A 26,238-nucleotide genomic window follows, 5' to 3' on the forward strand; every position below is an offset into this window, starting at 1 on the left:
TGAATCATTAACTCGTCGTTGTTTTTGGTCAAAAGTGAGCTTGCGCGGCACCCACTTTACACAAAGCTTTCTCATACCCAAATATTCGTGAATGATATGATGTACACGTTCAGTGGATAACTTTAGAGTGTCTGCCATTTCATTCAATTTCAATTTATGGCCATTCAACATCATTTTGTGGATTTTTCAAATATTTTCGTCGGTAACAACCTCTTTTGGGCGTTTTTGTATTTTGGCGAAGTTTTTGCTTCAACTGTATATTTTCCCTTCAAAAAGCAATTATCAAATATTATCAACACGCGAAATTCGTTTTTATCCATTTTTTTTCACAATAACAAAAGTTGCTTCACTGAAAATGCTATAATTCACAAACCAATGATCCGACAGCTGTCAAATTTATACAGTCATCTTTTGAGGGTTAGGGCTAACTAAAAAACATATGGATTTAATTATAGTAGCGCCATCTATGTGCCAGGCTGGGGACTTTTCATTTAACGTGTTACATTTAAAAATCTAGCGATTATCAAAGGCAATTCTTCGTTTACTGGTTAATAGACGGGGCTGGAATTGTTCCATTCTATATTTATATAAACTAACACCTGACTGTAATTTGTATTTTAAACACAAAAAATTGAAATACTTTATATTGTATTTGGTGTTTCAAATACATGGGAGATAGTATGTTGTAATTTCGATTTTCATTAAAGTAAAACATGTATTTTGCCCAGCTCTGTCAATATTTTTATTTAATTTCCTTGAAATATACGTTGTTTTCCTATTCGTGTGATGATATGTGGCTTTTTTCACAAAATGTATATCAATATTTATCATCATGCACTATATAACATTGTTATGGACAAAATGTCATGATAAATCCAATTGATCCAACTCTTGACTCATTGTCCCAATCACCATCGATGTTAAACGAACTTGAATCATTTCACGACGTGCCCGAACTTTATTATTAAAAGAGAATGTTTCATTTCGTGAACGTAACGTATATAGAACATTACATGAATATTATTAAAGTTCTGACACTGTTCGACTATTTCCTTTTAATGTAATTAGTTTTTTTATTAATCAGCATATATATTTTCAATATTTTAATGCTGATTAGGTAATTGGGCATCGAATTTAGCGTCCGGACCATCGTGCGATATCAGATAAATAAAGAATTATATAATTTGTAAATGGAAGGCGTGAAATATTTAACAAAACGTTTCGGCACGCAAATTACCGAAGCCGATGTTATAATGACCCAGTTACGTAACGAACGACACATATTTAATACGTTTCTATTTCAGTTCAGTTTCAAACGTTCGGAATATTTCGATCAAATAATATTTTGTCCTAACAAATGTTGGTTTTAGGAAATACGACTTAAGACATACACATTTAAAATACATAGTAATATCTCTACATATTTATATTAGAACTATATTATTCTATTACAAGGGCAGTTTAATAAGTTGGTGACTTTTTGAATTTTCCGCGCAGTAACATTAAAAGCATCACTGCTGCCTTAAATTGCCCTCCATTAATAGGTTACTGTGAGGTTTGGGCAAGATTTTGTATGTTCTGGCCTGATACCAAGCGGTGGAATGTTTGACGTATATCTAGATGAGGAGACTCAACCTAAAGTGGTGAGTTTGGCTAGGTTATATGGGACTACCTCTGGGCTTACCAAAGCACTAAACCAAATTCCTCACAACTGATTACTGGAGATCCCTACAGCTACACCTTAAGTTGAATGATGTTAAAATTGGAATTGGTTAAATGATGGAAAAAAGGTCGTTGCAGCCTGGATAGAAGGAATGTTTGCCGTGGCAGGTACTAAACGTCTACCATATCGGCCAGCTCGAGAAAGATTACGTCCTCTGAAGATTTGGAGCTGAGTTGTTGTTTATGTTGATGTTGAAGCGTGGGACACGAGGTGCTTTAATTTTCCTGAGAAGCCTATTTTCGAAGAACGTTGTTGGAAGTTGTTCTCCTTGGTTTAGTATCACAAACTTGAAGTAGGCGTTAGATCTGTAGAGGAAAAGGGAATGTATTAACGTCTTATACAATAAGAATATAATGGATATTGGGAATCTGCTAGTTTTGCAGAGCAGAGGGGATAGCAGGTTTGCTCTCCCCGATTCTTTCTGGATTTGAGAATGTTGCGTCATCTGGCTTAAGAAGAAGAAATAGAATTAAGGTGTTTTGATTAATAACATGCTTATATTTATTTCATCCATTTTAATTCTAATTCTCCATTAAATTCTTGAAAATAATTATTTGATTCGTCCAACACATATTAAAACTTTTATATCTTTATATTTTTTAACTCATATAATTATTAAACACAATATTAAAAAAATATTTAACAAAAAATTTAACCGACTTCAAGAAATATATAAGGAACTCACTAAAAATTGATTATTTTTTAATTTTTAGTGTGTTTTTAATTTATTTTTTGAAGTCGGTCTAATTTTTCCATAGAAGTCCATAGAAGTAGTTGTCCATAATATTTCTACGGCTTTCCATATGATATAGTTAGTGCTTAAAAAGCAAACTGAATGGATTTTACACTGAACCACTTCGGATTTTCCGGCACATCCGCTCAGCAATAACATTACACCCAAATATATGATTATTTTAAATAAAAAATATGGGAAAACTTTGTACGGGTTCCCCTCGATATGGCCCACTTCTCCCCATCAGATCCTGACTTGGATTCAAGGGGACTACCTCGGAAGTTCACTCTTTCGAATAAAAAACGAATTTTGAAAATCGGTCAATAATTGACGGAGCAATGAGCGAACATACATTAAAAAAAATATACAGCTCATCATAGAACATCCTCTTTTTTTCGAAGTCCGCTTTGTATCAGCTATTATTATGTTATGGCGAAGGAGTATTATGTATGATGGAATTTTATGTTATTGAAAGCGAATTGACTGATATAAACTTAGTGTTAATCAGCTCTTCCAACTTTTCCGGTATATCCAAACCAAACTAAGATTGCTGATCGAAAAATTGAATCAAGAGATTTTTACAAACTAGTTTTGAAGCCAGATTTATACCGAAAGTATACAGCGAGGCGTTTATAGGAAAATATATGAAATAATTACTAATCGAGCGTGGAAAGATCAGGGTTGACTCAAAACATCCCAGCCAACTTCTCTCAATTTTTTCGAAACCACTAATAATCTATAGGTGGTAATGTATAATGTATCTATGGTGTAGTGACCCCTCGTATGTAGGATTATTGTAAAAAAGTTAATATAATGGAATATATATTAAAATTGCATTTTTATTATTACTTTATCGTGAAGGAACACTCATCTCCCATAATCGGTACCTTTTTCATCAAAAGGTTTCCCACGTACGAGGATGGCGTGAAATAGATCAGCGTCGAGAAATTCGTATCGATCTTAACGTCAGTGTCGCGTTATTCTGTACGAAAACAAAACGAAGACCCCAATAGCGGCAACTGTTTCCCGATTGGTTATCCCGTGTGTACAGTTCTGGCACGGAATAAATCTCTTACGTTTTGTATATTCGGTCGGCGGATAATAAAATGTCGTTCAAAATTATATAAACTGCCGGAAAACGGAATAATTCAGGCTATGACGTGCTGTACTTTCTTCTGACATCAACAACTGTGGTCTATTCTTAATATAACAGGTAAACTATAGCCATGCACAATAAATGGGTAGCAAGAATTCACTTCACCACTAGAATAAATCACGTATTACTTCAAAATACAGCAGACTCTCGATAACATAAACACTCAATACATGCAGTCTTCAGTGTCGATTTCTATCGCGGTTCAACCAGTCGCCTCTTCTTTTCTTAAATAATTTTTTTTATTAATCTCTTAGAAATTCAACAATCTGCTCGTGATAAATAAGTATTATTTTATAATTTCCGTTATACATTATAACTATACCGACATGTAGAAGATCGCTCCAGTAAATGATCTGCTGTACATACAATAAATCTTATTCTAGGGACTATTATAATAGTATTATTATTACTTATTAGACTTTATTCTAAAGACTATTCTACCATATTCTAAGGACTATTCTAGCATATTCTAGAAATTATTGTATCTCATTCTATTTGTCATTGAGTACAGTACATTGTATATTGCGTACATTGCACTAACAATTCGAATCGCATTCGTTATAGGTTCTAAGGGGATATCGCGCTGAATTAGTTTGTTTACGTTTTGTCACTATATGTTTTTTTCTTATGTTATGCATATGTTAAACGCCGATTAAATTGCATTCCTAGATATTTAACAATGTATGTTTGGGTCAGCTCATAATTATTCATTTTTACTGGGGGAACTTCTTCTGCAAAGGGCGAATGTCACATGGTTAGATTTTATCTCATTTGATTTGATACGTCATGTTCCCAATTATAATTGGACTTTGTTTTGATGAAGTTGGAAGTTTCTTGTGGTTGATATTGGATCCTCGTGTGATGATAAAACCAATAGATATAACAGTGGGCTAAGGACCCTGCCCTGCGGAACACCTGAATATATTGGATGTAGGCCATCTTGTTTTTCAATAAAATGCCTGTCTGTGAGATACGATTTCAGTAGTTGGGAGTGCGTATGGGGCAAAAGCTTTTTCAATTTAACCTGCAATCCAGTGTATCACACCAAAGCTTAAGATATATCGAGAAATGCAGCAGAACAATATTTTTTATCATTTAAGTTTTTGTTAATTTGGTTGATTAATCTATTTATTTGTTCTGTTATTTCATATTTATTACGGAATTCCCTTCTGTGATTATTTTGAGTCCCTTAATGTATAGTTTTTCAAAAACTCTGAAGATCCGAGGTAACAGGCTTTAAGAAAAATAATGGTGCTCTTTGTTTAAAAGCCTTTCATAACATAACTTTCATAAAATAGCATAACTGTATTGAAAATAATGTAGTGGTTTAATTAGACAAAGTAGTTTCAGGAAGACTTATGTTTTATTATGGTAAATATTAACTAAGCAACTTTTGAAAAACAAAACTTTTGTGTTCGATTTTTAATATAATAATAGATAATTGTAAGTAATAGAGTTTAATATCGTAAATAGATTAATGGAAATGTCAAAAAATGAGTAAAGTTTTTATAAAACTGTTAAAATAATGATCTCCCACCATTGTTTTATGTTACTCCATAGATTTTTTGGAATAATTCTATAATTTTTGTGAATGAATCGAACATACGAAATTAATTCTGTCTTTTATGTAACATCTATTAAGTAGTAAACCTTTGAATTTTATGTATTTTAGGATATTTTCGTTTTAGTTTGATGGTAAATAAATTCTACTCTAATTATTATTACTATAAATCTGCAATAAGCTGGTGATATAATATCTTCAGCCAAATTAGAAGATTTTAATTGAACTTTAGAAAAATCTATTTGAACTTTTTCAAGCACACCAAATTATGTTTAAAAGCGTGTACATCTTTTGAAAGTACCGTATGTCTATCTCGCATCTTAAAATCGACACCGCACCAATTCTATGGGTGGATAGCGTCACGTACCTAGGTCTCCACTTCGACCGATGGTTCGATTGACATTCCCAAACCCATAAAGGTTAGGGGATAGCAAACCTGCTACCTTCTCTGATTTGTCCTTCTAGCAGACTTCCCATCTCCATCAAATGCTTATTTTACAAGATGTTAATTCGGCCCGTACTCTTCTACGGATCTAATGTCTATTTCAAGTTTTTTACACCCAACCAGGTGAAACAGCTTCGAGTTTTCCAAAATAAGCTCCTCAGGAGAATCTTAAACACCCCATGGTTTGTCAGAAATAATCAAATTCACAGGGAAACTGACATCATCTCTCAATCCTTCCACAAACAACAACTCAGCTCAAGTTCTTGTAAAAACGCTTGTTCGCGAGCTGGTTGATATGCTGGGAGCTTAGTACTGCGTCATCGGTAACCTGCACTTTTTTTCAGGGCTGAAACGACCTCATCCGTCGTTGCAGTTATAAATTTTGCCCCCGTACTCAGCGTCTAGTCGTATGTTAACTCCAGTTCAATAATCTATGGTTTATTTCACTATCTGTTTTTTTGTTGAGCCCTCATGCCCAATAACGGCTGCCTGGTTGGCGGATGTCATCCTCAAATAAAATGCAGTAGCAGTAGCGGTCCACAGGGGTCGGTAAGGCGGTTTCGGTTTAGTGTATTGGTAAGGCCAGAGGCAGTCCCACATAACCCGATCCAACTTGCCACTCAAGGGCAAGTCTCCGCGACCAGGTATGCGTCATGCATTCCACCGCCTGGTTTTCGGTCAGAACAAAAAAAAACAATCGTATGTCTTTTGAAAGTAGCTTTTGGACAAGCGAGCTTGCTGGGAACCATGGTATTAGTATTTAATACTTTATCAATTTTATATAATTTTCTTTTGTAATAAATATATATTTTAAGAACTAGGTACTGAATCTCTATGACGAATCTATTTTCGAACGATTTGAGACATTTATTAACTTTTCTTTGTTTAATGGATTAGTAATCCATGTCAAATGGCTCGCTTAAAATTAAAATAATTTTGTAAAAACAGATAATAAAACAGATAAATCGTATGTTATCTATGAATAAATTTTACTTACTTATTAAATAATACTGAAATAATTCACCCTCCATTAGAGACCAATAATAAGATTACGCGCAACAGTGGTAAACATACATATTGGGAACAATAAAAAAGTCTTACACCACGTTAAACACCACCATCCACATATGTGAGATAGCGGTGATTTTATTTCTTTCGAATGAAAGAAATTTATTAACTTGCGCTCGTGCTTATCAATTGGAAAACTGTTATACTTATTTTTTGTTTCAACATTTGATTTTATTTCGCAGCGTCAAGATAGAATAAATATGGGGTTGGTAGAAGAGACATTTTGTTTGTTATGGTTAAATAGAGTTGGGAAATATCGACTGAAAACAGTCGAAACAGTCGATAGTCAAAAAACTAGAAACTGAAAATAGTCTATTTTCAGTCAAATGCACGGTTCGACTGGTTTTTTTTTCAATTCGTGATGTCAGACGAAGATGTACGAATCCTTTCCTGTATAAATTGTGTAAACGAAGTAGAATTACTTTTATATTGGAATGTTCTGTGGATCTGTGAAAATGAATTGAATTTTTCTATGGAATGGAATAATACCCCACAAATGTTTTATAGTATGAAAAACTAAAGATGTACAATAACCATAAATACTAAATAAAAATTAAACATACACCTAATCATAAAAAAACTAATCCATGATATAATTAGAAATGGTCTGAATGAAATGAAAAAATGGAAATATTTTTTAACAAAAATCAAGTAATCGAAATATTAAACATATATAAAAAGAGTCAAAATATTTTACTATTTATTATTCCCAATTTTAATCTTTTTTACTCTATTACATTAACAATCTTGAAAAATATCGTAACAAAATGCTATAATGTTAATATATAAGATATTGTTATTTACAAGCAATCTACCAAAAAATTCATAAAACTTCATATACTGCATATAAATATATGTAAGCATAAATTGGGTACATTTTTGCCAAGGTCGCGGCTAGGACGACAGAACGTTAAAAATCAGTCGAATGAAACAAGTAGTAACTTACCAAAAATAGTAACTAAAAGTACGACTGAAAGAGTCGATAGTAAAAAGTAGTCAATTACTAAACAGTCGATAGTCAATTTCAGTCGATAGTTCCCAACACTAGTTAAATGTTAATCAATGCGATTTTTTCGATTTCGTACGATGATTTTCTACTATATTTTTGTTACTTTTATGATTTCTTGATAGCTCATGGTCACATTTTAGCTAATCATGACTGTTTAGCTAGGTGTTAAAAGCAGTTAACAGTTGCTGAATCCTTGACTTTTTATTGCTCTCAGAACCACAGCACTAATACTTATGGCAGTTATTATATCTTTTGAAGAAAATGTTTTTTGAGGTGAAAGAAAAGTCAGAGGAATTTATTTAGATTGAAAGAATTTGTTTTTAAATTCGCAGATTGTAGTGGTGTTTTTAAGCGCCATTAGTGTGTGCTTTATTCTAATGGAAAGGGATATATTTTTCTGTAAACTTTCTCGTTTTCACGAATTTTTATGAGCATTTGGCATAATAGGTTGCTATAATAAAGTGTGTGTATAATTTAATTAATTTGGAGGAAATCTACGATGAAAATTGCTATTTCTTTCTAAAAAGCTTATTTCTTGGAAATATCGGTACAACATCATAACTCAATCTCACAAAATATTTTAATTTTAAATTTAAAATTCGTTTGTGCTAAAAAGCTCTTAGAAAGAGTCTGTTCAGTTCGAACTTGATATTTTAGATCGTCTAGCAAGACTAATGGGATATTTGTTGCCAGAAATATGTTTCAAGCATATGTCGTACTCTCATATGTAGAAAAAGCTAAGACTCCCTCATATACATGTCGTTTTCTATGAAAGGATTTTTTAAGGTGCGATATTTTAAGAGTAAATGTGATAAGTAACCTGGATGTGCATAATTCATATTATAAATTATTTTGTTCTAAAAAACCCAATTAGTTTAGTTGATGCAGCCCTAATATTTTAAATTACTGATACTTCGAGTACCTAAAGTTCTATTTCTACTAAGAAATATTTCTGAAACATTTTTCCAACCCCTCAAATTTAATTCGCACCCTTTTAGAAACGGCCATATACAAACTTTTGGTTTGATCATTTTGTTTCTGTGGAGGGAGGATGTAGTTAAGATATATTCTCTAAACTTGAGCAATTAAAGAACTTTATTATCTTTACCTTCACCTTCGAATATTCAGCTCAATCACTGATCATATACTCTAGAGACTTTATCTTCTTATAATTATTTCCTTCCTATATTAAGTACCACCAAGCAACGTCTAGACCAAAAGTATCCCATGCTTCATTTACCCCATGCCTGTTCCTCTTGCAAAAGCTTCATATGCTCTATAGATATCATAAACCAAATGATATATGGCTGTTGTACACAATCTGTATTGAAAAATCAATGAAACTATTCACTATTCCTTTGACATATTGCTTGTTATGTGAAATGTTTTGACCAATCAACGTAATCCAAGTAGGCCTGCAATTCTTGTAGGACCACTTTCCAACTTTCCTCATCGACTTTTTAAAGGAACAAATACAAAATATTCAATTAAGGTTCATGTTTAGTTTCTTACAATGTTAAAAATAATATCGAAAGTTTTCGAGAAATTATACATAAAAAAACTAAACTATATAATAGAAAAAAGAAAAATTATTCCAGAACATCAGTTTGGCTTTCGCAATAAGCATGGGACTATAGAACAAGTGCATAGACTTGTAAACCAAATAAACGCTGACCTAAATGCCAAAAGATATTGTTCGGCTGCTTTCCTAGACATATCTCAGGCTTTTGACAAAGTATGGCATACGGGCTTGCAGGTTAAACTAAAGAAACTTCTCCCTCATCCGGACTATCAGCTACTAAAATCGTATCTCACTGACAGACATTTTATTGTAAATCAAGGCGATGAACATACCGAATTAAATCCCATATATTCAGGAGTTCCGCAAGGTAGTGTACTGGGTCCAGTACTGTATCTTCTGTATACGGCTGATCTGCAAAAATAACTACTGTGGCAACATATGCAGACGATACAGCAATCTTAGCATCCCATGAAGATCCAGTCACAGCATCAATAAACCTACAAACCCACCTGGAGCAAATACAATTATGGTTGAAGACATGGCGCATTAAAGCCAATGAATCAAAATCTACGCATATAACGTTTACCCTGCGTAGAAGAACATGTCCACCAGTAAATATCAATCATCGTCAACTCCCCTAAGCAGAACATGTTAAATATCTTGGTATGAATTTAGATCGACGCCTAACCTGGAAGAAGCACATACTCTCTAAACGGAAACAACTAGGACTAAAATTATATCAAATGTATTGGCTCATTGGGCGCAAATCCAAGTTATCATTAGATAATAAGGTATTGCTGTATGAGTCTATACTCAAGCCCATTTGGACATATGGAATTCAACTATGGGGTACCGCTAGCAAATCTAATATGTCCATCATTCAACGGTTCCAAAATAAGGTGTTGCGTGCCATTGTTGATGCTCCGTACTATATTTCAAATAAAGTGATACAACGCGATATTCCTCTAGAACCTATAACGAGTGTAATCCAACGTGTTTGTGTGAAGTACTTCGAAAGAGTGTCAGTGCATCCCAATGTACTCGCTAATCAGCTAAATATGCGACGTGATAGTGAAGTGCGTAGACTAAAACGTTTAACACCACCTGGACATATGTAAAGTTTAGAATAAGCATTAGAATAAGACTAATTAATTAAGATAATATTTTATACAGAAGATTGCTTAATGAAGTGATTTTCTACATGCCATGTATATATAATATAAACAGAAGAAATACTTATTGCCAATAGGGCAGATTGTGGACTCACGAAGAGTAATAAAAAACAATGTTAAAAATGTACTGTCCCATTAAATCGAAAGTAGAAACATTATGCAGTGATACAGTAACACTGAAACGTCGATTAACTTCTTATAAAAGATCACATCTTTAGTTGCAGTTACAAGAATATTTTACCAATTTTTTTACCCAGCTGATAGTCTTGTGGGACTCTTGAATTTACATATTCGAAAATCGAAATACATCCCGTTTAATTGCCATATCCTCTAATAGATATTTTATCTGAGTTAGACATTTACTTTTTGAATGATATCCGAGATAAAAAGGAAAAAGGTGGACAATATTTTGAAAAATAATACCATAAAAAATTTGCTGAAAGTCATTGAAAATTAAATTACACTTCTTCTCTTTTAACATGGAGTTAGTCTCCTGAAGTTGTTTCAGTAAATTACAAACAAGCATTGAATGAAATCGATGTATTTGCGGATTTTTTTTCCAAAATATCGTAAATATTTTAGCACTGTGGTGAAAAATGCTTTTCAATCTTAAGTTAGTGGGAGCCAAAATATTCCAGAAAGAAAGGAAAAAATGTGGACAATATACTGAAAAATAATACCATACACAACTTGCTACAAAAATCCCTGAAAATTAAATAGCACTTCTTATATGGAAAATGGATTTTCTTACGACGAAAAGATCTCTTTTAACATTGGGAGTCCCCTGAAGCTATTTCAGTAAATTCCGAACAAATATTGATTGAATTCAATGGTCTTGCGGATTTTTTTTGCAAAGCACTGCAAATATCTTAGCACATTGGCAGCATTCAGGCGAAAAAAGATTTTTAATCCCAAGTTAGTGCCCCGAAAGGAAAAAAAACACAGTGGTATCAACGGTATATCGTCTTCCCCGCCCCTCTTTTCTATTTTTCCCTTTTATACACGCCATTATGCTCTCGCATTATTTCCTGCGTCTTTCTCTTGGAAATTCCGTATCTGCTAAAATGTTTGGGCACTATTTGTCGTTGAGGATAATTCCGCCCCACATAGAGATTAAAATTGGTGCGACGATGAAGCCCGAGGTGAACTAAGAGGATTTTTGTGGAAAATTGTAACGAATGTTCATTTTAAGCCCCGCTACACTGTAGCATTTTGAGGCGAAACTTTTAAGCATTTGAGTAATATGTTAGAATGTTTTTGTTAAAACGGAACTTTTCATATACGGGTAGTTTCAATTAATTTTAATGGATTTACAATAGATTACATAGTTTATGCTATAATGCGTCGGATATTTCTGTAACTATAACATATTTATTACTTTGCTGAGGTATAAATCATCATAAATTTTTTACAGGCCTATCCATTAATTTTAAAGTATTTTACAATAGATTGTGTTATTTTGTAACAGGTCAATTGAAAAGTCTCCGGCCTGACACATAGATGATTAATTGCTGATAAACGATGCGATAAATTTGACAACTGTCGTATCGTTAGTTTCTGAATTATAGCATTTTGAGTGAAGAAACTTTTGTTATTGTGAAAAAAATGGATAAAAAGGAATTTCACGTGTTGATAAAATATTTTTTGAAGGGAAAACATACAGTTGAAGCAAAAACGACGAAAACATTTAAAAAATCCACAAAATGATTTTGAATGACCGTAAATTGAAATTGAATGAAATGGCAGACACTCTAAAGATATCAACTGAACGTGTACATCAAAGCATTCACGAATATTTGGGTATGAGAAAGCTCTGTGTAAACAACGACGAGCTGATGATTCGGAGCAGTGTTTGAAGATGATCTGGCGTAATAAATCCGAATTTTTGCATCTATACATGACAATGGATGAAACATGGCTCCGCTATTTCACTCCGAAGTCCAATCGATAGTCATCCGAGTGGACTGCATACGATGAACCCGTCCCAAAGCGTGGGAAAACGCAACAGTCGGCTGGCAACGTTATGGCGCCTGTATTTTGGGATGCGCATGGAACAATTTTCATTGACTACCTTGTAAAAGGAAGGACCATCAACAGCGATTATTACATAGCGTTATTGGACCGTTTGAAGTACGAAATCGCCGAAAACGGCCGCATTTGTAGGAAAAGAAAGCGCTGCTTCATCAAGACAGTGCACTCTGTCACAAATCAGTGAAAACGATGGCGAAAATCCATCCATCCACCGTATTCTCCAGATCTGAGCCCCAGCGACTATTTTCTGTTCTCAGATCTCAAAAGAATGCTCGCTGAGTCTATGCATCTGAATTATGCACATACTTATGAACTTATGAAGATACCAAAAATGGATTGATTCGTGGATAGCCTCAAAAGATACATCGTTCTCTAGATATGGAATTCGTAAATTTCCTGAAAGATTGTAAAAAGTAGCTGCTATGGACTATATTTTGAATAAAATATATTTTACCGATTTTTCACAATAAAGCTTCATATTAAAAAAACCTTTAACACTAATTTATAGGCCGTCGTTCCTAGTTTTAATTTTCCCATTAACTCAAGAAAAGCTTGTAAAAGCCGAGTGTTGTTAGATATTTATGATGATAATATTTGATATTTCATTCATAATATAGATATATCATATATATATATATGTATAGATATATATATATATATATATATATATATATATATATATATATATATATATATATATATATATATGTATACATACAAGTTACACATATCAAACAATAACAAACATATATTTTACGACCATGTCCCAGCAGGATTCGAACTCGAAAAAAAAGAAAAGGGTATATGCACATAACTATCAATGATAATGAGAAATGGATATCAAATCGAATGAAAGCAACTGGTACGTTGGTGATGAACTTTGAATTAAAAATGACATTGATTCAAATTCAAAGAGAAATAATAATGCAAAAATCCGTTGAAACCTAATTGGAAATACCCAAGTACTACCCAAAATGAATAATCAGTTAAATATTTTCGCAAAATATCTTATCTCCATACTACTTTAGAAAATTATCAATGAATGAGTATTTAATTGTTGAATTGAATGGGATAAAAATACCTTATAACATAATTTGAATACTATTTGAGATTTTATTGAACAGATAACGCTAAAATATTTTATTTATTTATTTATCAGGTACCACTTAAACTTATATAGAGATGTAATCAGTGCTAGGCATTTTTCTTATATAAGATAAAATGGTTAAAATTACAAATACAAGATAATTAAATATTCAGGAATTTTATCATACTCCTAAAAATATCAATATTAGTTTAATGCGATAATAATACAATGTATTTGCTTCAAAATTACTTCATAAAAAGATGTCGGGCGATGAAAATGAATGACTCGACCTTTTATAACATATCTGACATAGTCTGACTGTGACCTTTATGTTACCAGGATGAGTATAACATATTTTAATAAACTATGAGTATAGTACTGTAGTTACTTTTAGTTGTTGATTTTAAGGTTCGTAAAAAATACTTATTTATTATGAAATATCCATATTTATTAAACCAATTTATCATTATTTTCCAATTTTATTTTACGAATATCGATATTTTCTAGAAATATCGATATTCTTTTGTTCTCCAACATATCGATATATCGATATTTTTCTCGGCGGCCAACACCCCTACTGGACAACACGCAGAAAATGAGAATATTGGAGCTAACGAAACTACACGAACTTGTGTAATGTACATAACCCTTACTATAAACTTTAATTTAAAATTTTTTATTAATTAAGGTATATTTCAAATTATAATAAGAGTATATATATATATATATATAATCTATAAAAATATATTTTCAATATTTATTGAACAGCGTGCCATAAAGAAAAGGCGAAAAAACTTAGGACAAGCCCTCTTAACTTCTTTATTGCTCGAGTGAATCTCGAAAAGGTTCTTAAAGATAGTTATATGCGCGCTTGAGATTACTCTTATGGTTGCCGATAAGAGAGCCATCCCTTCTATATAAAATGACCAACGATTTAAAGATTTCTCCTAAGATATATTTCATATCAGTACTGATGATGATATTTTCATTGATATCGGGACTTGTTTGCGCTGAAATGGAGTTTGAGGTGCTATTATATCTTATCGGCCATACCGTTGAGCTACATAGTAATAATTTTTTATGAATTAGATACTTGGGGTGATTGGAGTTTAAAGTTAAAATTTTTCATTCATTCTTACACATTTTTAGAAAGCGAAAAAAATGTTAGTTGCTTTCCGGTATGTTATAGCAATCTTAAATGTCTCTTTTTTTAGTTAATTGGAGCTTAATATCTGCAGTTTTACTTATTTACATAACCTTATAAATAAAGGTGATTTTCGTTACCAAAGATTATGTTATTTAGTTTATGATGTCTAGGAAAAACTGGCAATATTCTTTCGCAATTTTTCTATTCTTTTATTTGCCTTTTCATCTACTGTTATTTATATTATATTATAATATTTTATTTATATTATGATTTATATGCCCCTTTATGTTTTCGTTTCTTGGTCTAAGTAGTTAATTTATAGGATTGGAGGAAAATGGTACTTGTTCTTAACATATGACTTTTAAAGCCAGGTTTACTTACTTTAAAGTAATAGTCAATGAAGCCATAGTGTGCAACTATTGTGCAATAATTAATAGAGCATTTTGGACATAAAAATGGTTACATTTAATCACTAAGTTAACGGTTATTGTGCTTTTAAAGTAAAGATTCCAGAAAAATAGAGATTGTTGGTGGTGTTCAAGGTGATAAGTGAGTGCTAGTGTGAGGCTTAGCTAATTCGTAAAAAGGAACATTCTCGTTCTGACAAGCAAATTGTTGAAAACGTTCATGAATTTCTTTAAATATCGAGGTGGATCCATATATTTCATCTCTCAATATACCTACGAAATTAAATATTGACCATGAAGCAGTTTTGAACCATTTACGTAAGACTGGGTAGAAAAATATGCTCGATAATTGGGTTCCACGTGAATAGTGGAACATTGAAAATTTTAACGGGCCAAGGAAATGAAAGGAAATTACTCGTTATTTTTGAAACGAATGATTGCAAGCGATGAAAAGTGGTGTGTACAGCTGAAGAATTTCAGCCTAGATATATTATTTTTCAAAGAAGACATGATGAAATGGCAAAAAACATTTCCATTTTGTTCATCACGATTTGTTATAATGTATTTATCGCTTAAGTTTTACTTTAAAAAAGCATTTATTCAAGCTATAGTCAAGCTACGCTTCATCGATCTGAACAAAGTGGTAATCAAAACGTGCTACATCTGGTGGGTGCTCTAGGTGCGACAGAAGAAGATTCAAGCTGTGAAAGAGTTTCCTTGAAAACTTTTGCAATGTGTGGCCGAGCACTGTCTTATAAGGACATCACTTTGGTCTTTTCGTAACAAGGCGCCCGTTAATTTATTGAATTATCGTCACTAGATATCAGCAGAAACTTGGCTATGAATTTTTTCTTTCAGTGTCGATGTGAATGGCTACTATGGACTAATCAATGACTTTTTTGGGTTGTGATTGTCATAGTGGATTAACTTTTCATCGTTAGTCAGAATACGTCCACGTTGAACTCTTCTTTTTCGTCTATTTTACAATAATGCGTTGTCCAATTTGTTCAGCTGATATCGCTAGGTCTGTGTTGTCAACACTTCACTCGGTTTATCAGCAAGAACCTAATATTACGTCATTAACACGACCAATTGTGCGCCCAGTTTATTGTCTGTTCAATTTCTTGTGCTGTGTTCAAAAGATGAAATGCTAATATGGCGTCAAATTTTTAGTTCTAGTGTTGATACTGTTGATGGTGCTCAGCTGGTTGATTTCGACATGGATAATTATACCATATGTTTTATATTTTATATATTTTTTATGTACATAAACACTTTGAAAGAAACGCTTCCTGTTTTCATTCCTCCTCGCTCAACCAGAAACATAACGTGACCGGATACAACTAGTATTTGTGTAAAATGCTGGATATTTAAATAAAGTTTCGCGATCAAAGATCCCCGGCAGCGATTTTTTTGAAAATCGCTAACGATTTTCCCGAACGGACGTTGGTCTGTTTATGTTGGTACACGCACTTCGACTACATGAAATGCGAAATTATTTATAAATGTTTGAAGATGAAAAATAAACAGCCGATTTGGATCGGTGCATCATTTAGTAAGTAAAGTTGTATTTGTTTATCGTTACATGTTAGGCGTGGAAATATGATTCCGGCTTTTTAAAATAAACGATCATAAGGTCGGTGATTTGATGGGTTGGGCGAAGTAATTTCGATTTTTTCATATTTTTCAAAATATTTATATATATATATATTATAGTCCTCTTACCAACGGGGGTCTATCTGGACTGGACCTACAGTTTAACGTAGGCTCCGAATCACGGTCCTCGACATTAAGTCTACTGACTGACGAGTGACCAACTTTAGAAATCATCCCAGAAGACATCCGGTCTTACCCAGCCTGGTTTCTGGCGGACGGTCCTCTTACTGTTGCGATAGTCATGGGTTCAAATCCTTCTAGGGCATGGTAGAAAAATGTATGTTTGTGATTGATTAATATTTATGATTGTTCTGGGCAAGAGTGTAAAATCCGACAAGGAAAATGATCCCAGTCACGTCAGTAACCAGGCTGGGTAAGACCGGATGTGTTCTGGGATGATTTCTAAAGTTGGTCACTCGCCAGTCAAGCCAGTCAAGTGATTTGGAGTAGAGTTTCGAGGGGTTTAAGGTATGCCATGTCTGCCTCGAATAGTACCAATATTAATACGAGGTAAACTTTTTTAATGGGTCATAATTTATTGTATTTATATCCAGCAAGTACCATTCTAGTTGAGCCAGATTCTTCAGTTTAGATATAATAATAGGATTTAAGTCATTAAAATGGAAGATTGGGCACATCTTTGTCATTTACAGTTGACTTTATACCTACAGAATCTGCTAACTCATTTTCTTTTATGCCCATATGACTGCGAATCTGTACAATTTATATTCTTACAATTTATATGCGGACGATAATAGAGTATCTGAAACATGCATTTTGAATTGCCAGAGTTCAGGGAATCGTTACAAATTAACCAATCACCGGATTTAACTTCCAGCACAACATTCCAAAGTCTTCCAGATAGCTGATAAATCTGACGAAAGTATGAATGACTATGAAGCTTATAAGTTTGTTTGAAGCTCTTTTATAATCAATAGATAGCTGTGCCTACTCCTTTGGACCAATTGGGGACATCCGTGTATATATTTTCATAGGTTGAATTCGCCGAAGAAGATGATTGAATAGGCCCTGTATGATACCACAAGTGGGCAATAATGCTTAGGAATGATGTAGAAAGCTTAGTTTTTGATGAGCCTGCACTTCTGGATTTCCTTTTTCAGAAATGAAAATGCAAAATATCACGAAAATTACCTCCTGAGAAATTTCTCATTGTTACAACGCAATATTTTACTGAGTAGATGAAACACACCTTTATATCAAGAATAACGTGAAGATGAGACAGCGAAAATGCTAAAAACCAGTAACTACAATTACTATTTCGATATTTATTCCTTAGACGTTTCCCAGTACTAATCATGCTAAATAATATTGTAATAGCACATTATATTTTATATAATTACAAACAAATCCAAATTTTTACTTTGGTTTGAGGCTGTTATTAAATATCATGCATTTGTTAAAATTTATAAGCTGAAAACCAATCCCTTCATTAAGTACCATAACAATATTGCAATGTGGACACAATTTCGTTGTTGTGGCGAATGTTCTGCAGATTTATATGCGTTTTTGGGGAACCGAGTAATTTGCCTGTTTTTGCGAACAAAAGGATTTGTAATATCTGTATTATTATCGTTGCGAGACTATATACCATTGTAAAAGTTTGTCGTATAATTTTATGGATTTTGTCGACATTGAGACAAGTATAAAGCTAGCTGATGATCAGTACACTATAGTAAGAAATAAATAATATTTGACAGTGTATATTTCTATATCCTGTACTAACATTTCCTGCAGTTGCATTTTGTTTTTTTGGACGCTCTTAATTAAAAATTGCTTAGTATATTATCAGAAGCTGGTTGGGAAGGTGATTGTTGCAAAGCCCCATACACAGTAAGTTAACTTTAAACCAATACTCCTAAAGGCTACTTTATATAAAATGCTATTTCAACCAGTAAGATCGGTACAGATCCCAAGACTGGTACAAGTATGTCTCTGTCTGTGGCCAATTTCAAGTCTTTCAGTCCAAGGAAATTCGTGCGCTACTTGAAGATTCATGGTGGGTCAGGAACATAAGCACCTATCTAGAGTTACCTTCCATTTGTATAAAGCTTCACAAACATCCCCAGTGTGAGTGCCATATGCACCATAATCCGCTGAAGTGCTTCGACATAACTACGTTTCAATATGCATCATGGCTCTAGAAAATAATTAATGAAACATTGTCATATATTTAAATATATTCGAGAAAACAAATTGAATTTTACTTAAAACAGCACGAAATGTTTTCCACACTAAATTCATTTATACCATACTTTACAGTATAAAAATATGAATTATCTTAATGATGATGATTGTAATAGACGTACCGACAACATTGATAATTATAAATTGTGATCAAAATGAAAAATTTAACCTAAACATTTTTGGCCCCAGAGACTAATTTTTCATGATTCTTATTAAAGTGTTATTTGCAGCTGATTATTGTGTTTTTCAATGAGTTTAAACTTGTTGGAAATCAGTTGATTTCTTGGTTCAATAATTTCTTTTCAGTATGTCTTGGACGTATAAAAACGTGCACCTGTATCATTTGGATGAATTGATTGAGGTTATTTTATATTATTGTAACAGTGTTCCACGAAATGGAACTTTTCAAATATATTACCAAAATCAGCTTTCAAAAGAATCTAATTTTATTGACTACTAATGACTTGGTGCCTGGTGCCAATTTTACTGATTCCTTCAACTGTCGAGTAACAAATGTTTTTTTCTCATTCATTAATAATATCAATGATCTGTATTAGCAAATAAGCATCAAAAACAATGGAGTCAAACACCTAGACCATCGAGTCACAACATTAGATATACATACTTTACTACACTGCGGTGTTAATTAATCTCAGTGATCATTTTAGGTAATAATATTTTAGTTATCACAATAAATAGGAATTTAGACCCTTTTCAGGACAGAGTATATTAATTTTGTATCTAATTTATTAGATAGACCGTCAAAAAGTGCAGTGGGGTTTGATTAAAAATGAATATTGTTAGTGAATGGGGGAATGAAATTGAAAAACAATAAACTCACATAATGTAATCATTGTAAAAAAACTACAGAAGAACACATTTTTAATCAAAATAATACTACAGGAAAATATAATCATTTTTGGAACTGCTAATGTTGCTTCGTTTATATCAGGTTTAAATAATAATGAAATAAAAATAATTCGCTTGTAATATTTATCGAACAAAGAAAAATAATATACAGAAGTAATTAACGAGTTTTCAGTTTTAATATCTTTTAAAACTTTGCAACAATTTTTGATCGAAAACATTCTAGTATCATAATTGTCACCGTTTTATAACTATAAATAAGATATTTAAGACAACATAATTTTCCTAAATCTTTATCGAACAAAGAGAAACACATTAACCAATAATGAAAGAGTTTCGGGTTCTAATATGTTTTAGGACTTTACAACAGTTTTTTGTCAAAAACGTTTGATTATAATATTTGTTACGTATCATTGGAAACTTTGATATTGAAACTATATATTGAAATAAATGTCAATATGCTAAAAAATGACAAAATTATGGGCTCAACCGGGATTTAAACCCGGGACCTCTCGCACCCAAAGCGAGAATCATACCCCTAGACCATTGAGCCAACATGTTTGATAGAAATGTATTAACAAATACTATGAATTAGTAACCCACTTAAATTTAAGCGGTACTTTCACGTCACAGTACTTTCACCTAATAGCTACAGTCGGTTTATACGAAGCAGCAGTAGTAGCGCTACGGCCACACAGTTAACAGCAACAAATTACGATTAAAAACCATTAATAACATCGAAAATACATGTATGGAGTTGAATTTAAAATAATTATAATGTTATAACATAATTGATTAACATCAAATAGTAGTAGATAGTAGACTAGTTGTAAATAATTTACACATTATAAATACACATATTTTTAGTACAATTTACAAATTTAGAGTGAGCACTTTAATAGTTGCTGTTTTATTATATTTCACAGACCATAAAATTATGTCGTTCTCGCATAGTTTTGATGTAACTAAGAACGATATTTCGTAACTTATTAATCAATACATGTAACATGTATCATATTAATTTCACTTAATATATATAGTCTATTCAAAGTTATTTTGTACATACGTCATCTAAATTTGTGACGTCAAAACGTCGTAATGTTGCCGCATCAACTCCGAGCTTTAGTTCAGTTGGATTTTAATATTCAACAGAATTCTAACCTAAATAAAATAATTGATCAAGCAAGTTATCAAGTATAATTTATTTTAACATTATGGTACATTTAGAGACTACAGTTAATTATGCAGCAATAGTAGTTTATAGGTGAGAGTTATAACCTCTTATCACTATTGCTTTCAAGAATTTTGCATACGTCTGACAAATGGACGACTTTGACAGGCTTATTTGATTACGTGTTCGAACTAATCAGACAGCATTGTGTCTCTTTTTAACTTGAATAAACTGAGAAGGAAAATATTGTCTGAATCTGAAACGAATTTACAAATAAATTAAACATCTTGATGACGTATGTACAAAAAATAGATTATAGACTACACTTTTGGTCAATATAAGTAATAATTAGAATTAGTAATGTTAATATTATAACAAATAACAATAAGATTGAAATTGTGTTGCTTCAGTATTATTAATTAAACTCAAAATATGATTAAGTAAATATAAATAAGTTATTAATACACGATCTCAGGGAGAGTTCATATTTTATCGCTGGTTTTCCATGGAACAGCATCAAATCGTATTAGGCTCGCTGAAAATGAAAATATCGAGTTGGATTTATTAAGAATTTAGTCACAGAGAGCTAGTAATTCGAAAAAGTTCCTTCTGATATTGATTTATTTGTTATATATATATATATATATAAACAACTATTCCATAGTCTATACAGATACTAATTCAATGTTGGATGATATTTTTTTAAAAACATCAAAACTATGGGCTCAACCGGGATTTGAACCCGGGACCTCTCGCACCCAAAGCGAGAATCATACCCCTAGACCATTGAGCCGCCATGTTTAGTGAAATGCTAGTATTTATTTATACTTTTACCTAGGTACCTTTAACTTTCACTCATTATCGAATATCCTTGACAATATCAGGACAATCTCGAATATGAGTATTTGTTTTACATTTGAATTAAATACAGGGTGGCTTAGAAATTTTTTTTTACCGGACTAATTTTATGACTCTTGCAAAGACTTTTACAATATATAATGGAACGTTGTCATGTAAGGAAATCATATTTTCATGACTTTTGTCATATTGGTGCCATTTGATCTTCGATGTTCGGTTTAATTATATTATTTGTTGTTAGTGATGGTTTTTTTGACTGGAATAGCTCAAAGTAGATCACTCCGAGGTCACCCAATCAAACTTTTATAAAAGGCAATAGATTTTTCATAGAACAGGTGGCAATTCTTGCTTTTTCACATGCAGCGTCGGGTAACAAAACGCCGTGTGGGAATCCGATATTAAATAGTCTTAGTTGATCTACCTGTTACCTCAGTCATAATTTGATCAAAAAAAACCTTACCGATTTTGTCGAGCAGTAATTCGCAAGTAAAAAAAGGCGTCTAGTGTCTGTTGGTTCGAGTTCATTCACAGTCCTATTTCATTGTTTTTGCACCATTCATATGGATCTGGCAATTGTTTAAAGGTGTTTCTAGGGTCACTGACAAGGCTTCAGCGAGCTCCTCTTGAGTTCCTCGAGTATCGCAAGATACATAGATCGGATAGTGTCTCCAAATCAGCTACTCAGCTACTTCTTCTCTGCGTTTCTTTTTTGTCATTGGCTTGTCAAATGTTTTAAAACGCCGGTTCTATCATCTACATGTTTTTATTAATATAGTTTGCCCTCCATATGTCACACCCTGCAATCGATGTTACTAGGTTTATTGTTTTATAAATGAAAATAAAAAGCATGGTTTCCAATAAACTATGTTTTCGTAACCTAAAAAAACATTTTTTGAGTAGAGAGAAAGTGTACTGTTAATAATTCATCACATGATTTTAGAGGAAAGTTTGTTTTTTAGAGGAAAATGAAAATAACTGCTGAAGCATGACATGGCTTATACACGGTTTCATATTACACATAGATTAATGCAGAATGTTGAAAAAATGCAAAGTAGATGGTCGGTTGCATCTCTGCTAAACCAACATCGCAATGCTGCAGGAGAAAATCAGTTGTGGAAAATGATGATGGAAGTTATTCTGGTTAATATATATTGTATCAATATTTCCTTTTTACATTATAATACCTTTTTAAAGTACGTGTAAGTAATTAATATTGCCTATGAACTCTATTAGATAGGGATAGATAGACTTAGAGCGATCCAAGATCTTCAAAGAACCAAAAATAATATAACTAAAACCTGAAGTACCTTGCCATTCGAGTCTCTTTGGACGTCTATATAGCGAGTGAATGGCGTTTACTGATTATCATTTATTCAGATCGACGCACAATGGTTTTTCACGATATCACCATATTGCCAGAAATGGTAAACAGTTGTAGAAAATGATGGAAGTATTTTGTTTAATATATATTGTAACAATTTTTCTCAATTAATGAAAAATAATAAAACTAAATGATGAAGTACCTTATTAGCGATTATAATCTCTCTGAATGTATGCCTAGAGAATGAAAGTACTTATGTTTCATGTTCAAAATTGGCGTATACGCGTTATACAAATAAATTGTATTATTTCATTAAGTGTGGCGGCTCAATGGTCTAGGGGTATGATTCTCGCTTTGGGTGCGAGAGGTCCCGGGTTCAAATCCCGGTTGAGCCCATTGTTTTGGTATTTCCTTTAAACTAGTGCTGTTAATCAAAACTTCTAATAATATTAAATAATTTACCAATGTAACGTCTTTCAGATTTATTTACCAGAAATCAGAAAATGTTATTTTAACTATGTTAGTTATTATATTTTATTTTGATATATAATTTGATATATAGTTGATTCAGCATAATACGAATAATATAACGAATACGAATTAAGCTAATAACTGGTAATTGTAAAATCAATCTTAATCGATATAGAATCTAAGATAAAAAAGCCTAGAATTGTTACTAATTTTCAAATATGTCCCATGTGTAGTAATTAATATATCTATTTGGACCGTTTACTATCAGTCGCCAATACCCATTCATTATTCCTTGTTGAATATGTCCCCAATTTATATTGTAGTAAATTAAGATCATCAATCAATAATTCTACTATATATGTAACTTTGATAAACTGTATTTTTTAAAAATAAATTGAAGGTTTCCTAAACTGGGTTGTGATTGATTTTCAAAATATTGCCCTTGTTAGGGTATCAAACTTACCCAGGAAAAAGCCTGTTAATCTGACAGTGATTGATTGTATTTTATATGGAGAATATGGGTTTTAGTTCGATAGAACATCGTAATAAGAGAACACACATTCATTAGTACTATATTAAGATTATTTATACTAATAAAATTCGGCTGAGAAGTCTTCGGTCTAATTAACTCTTTTAATACACTTTTTAAAATGTCCCCATGACTTCTTTTATAGAACGATGAATATTTCCCTTAATATAAGCATATACTTTAATTATTATTTGAGTGAATAATTTCCTTTTCAATCATTTTGAAAATTACTAACGCGAAACAAAAGAGATAATTTTCAATTTTCTATTGATTGAGGAAAATCTTATTTGGTTGAAAGTTTCTGGTTGCTTTCTTTTCTTAGATGTAGAGGCCTATTTAAATAAAGACCTAATATGTTAATAAGTGGTATTATCAATAAATCCTCTAAAAAAGAGAGCCCTTAAATTGAGAAGCAAAACATATGGTTGAAGTACAAAAAAATTAATGCGACACATTAGGCACATTATGACTGTAAAAAAGAATAATAAAAATATTGATTTATAATAATCATGTAGGATAGACAGGTTCTAAAAAAATAGTACAAATAAAAACAGCACATTTAACAGTTCGCCACCATTATTTACGCATTCCAGAATGTTTGAACTTCTTAGTATGACCGTGGATTATATATTATACAATAATAGTTTAGAGTCAAATCGGTCTTGTGCTATTAATATGAAGAAATGATAAACGAAAAAAACTATTTGATAAAGAGAACCAACGATGCTACAATCACCGGTTGTGAACTGTGTGAATAGTATTACTAAAATAAAGTGTCCCATATTTGCCAAGACACATCAAAATTGTACCGATAGCAAACCTGAACAAATGTATTTTCATAATATCAAGATACTGATGCAAGTGTATCTGACATACCTATATACCATATTGAGCTACCAAAATGATAATTTTCTGTAGTTGACAGTAACTATAACACTAAAATATTTAAATGACATACATTTGATGATGGATGTTTGATTTTTTAAAACTTTTAGCAGCTATATGAAACAAAAAAGTCTATCCGGTATTGTCATATTTGGATAAATAAATTGCATATTTTTTATTATGAAGTTTATTTTAATAATTACTAGCGACCCGTCCCGGCTTCGCACGGGTGCAATGCTGATACTAAATTAAATACACTACAGAAAAAATATGAACGTTGTATATAAAAACATAGCGGCCCGCTCCGACTTTGCACGGGCATAAAATATATATGCCTATGTCACTCAATGAAAACATGATTAAAATCGATCCAGTATTTTTGGTTCATTCATTACTGCCCTTGGCCTGCACGCATTAAATTTGGAGTAAAACAATTCCTCTTCCCCTATACTTACTATGAAGATTTCCTGCTATCTTTGGAATATCTAAATTCATACAATTTTTATTACATTACACATTTTTTACGCAAATTTTAAATTTGTAATATCTCCGAAAGTTTTGTTTTTGTTTGAAAAAATTTGTTTAATTTACATGCTGTAAGGAACCATATTGATCTATATTAATTGCACACTGTATTTAAGGTACTTAATTCGATAAGGATTAATGCCGTATTTCTTAAAATAGCTTCGTAAATAAGCCATTTTCTCACGAAAACGTAAACAATAAAAATGGTTAATTTGGGTTATCCCTAAAAGATAAACATATACCATCGCGGACTTTTTTGTAGACCTTTTTATGGTGTACAATACTGTAGTACATTAATTTGATCTAACTCGTAGGGTTAGGCAGCGTTTTTGCTAATTGCTAAATAAGCCTAAAAAAATAGGTTAATTTACGACATCACGTTAGAAACCTCTAAAATTAGCAATGTTGCCTTAGTATATTATGCATGTATTATACATATAAACCTTCCTCTTGAATCACTCTATCTATTGAAAAAAACCGCATCAAAATCCGTTGCGTAGTTTTAAAGATTTAAGCGCACATAGGGATATAGGGACAGAAAAGGCGACTTTGTTTTATACTATGTAGTGATAAGAGCACATGTAACTGCAATACTTTATCAAATGCTTTATGTTTTATATGTTTTTAGACAAGCTTTAACATTTTAAATTCCACTATAAATTCTTGTATTAGATCTCTGCTTAGTTTCT

The 26,238-nt window shown here is 32.2% G+C and overlaps 1 protein-coding gene and 3 non-coding genes across 7 annotated transcripts in view; 2 read left to right on the forward strand and 2 right to left on the reverse strand.

Annotated features, from left to right (window-relative positions):
- Positions 1-26,238, forward strand: part of Hk (potassium voltage-gated channel subfamily A regulatory beta subunit hyperkinetic) — a 225,237-nt gene that overhangs the window by 24,378 nt on the left and 174,621 nt on the right. The gene's annotated exons all lie outside the window — the stretch shown is intronic.
- TRNAP-UGG (transfer RNA proline (anticodon UGG)) lies at positions 20,271-20,342 on the reverse strand. The gene has a single exon. It is a non-coding gene; the product is annotated as a tRNA-Pro (tRNA).
- Positions 21,682-21,753, reverse strand: TRNAP-UGG (transfer RNA proline (anticodon UGG)). Its single transcript has one exon. It is a non-coding gene; the product is annotated as a tRNA-Pro (tRNA).
- On the forward strand, positions 23,463-23,534 carry TRNAP-UGG (transfer RNA proline (anticodon UGG)). Its single transcript has one exon. It is a non-coding gene; the product is annotated as a tRNA-Pro (tRNA).

This window comes from Rhynchophorus ferrugineus, unplaced genomic scaffold (assembly GCF_030347505.1).
Source record: "Rhynchophorus ferrugineus isolate W39M unplaced genomic scaffold, kcgeb_rfMv2 rfM9, whole genome shotgun sequence".
NCBI classification, from domain to species: Eukaryota; Metazoa; Arthropoda; class Insecta; order Coleoptera; family Curculionidae; genus Rhynchophorus; species Rhynchophorus ferrugineus.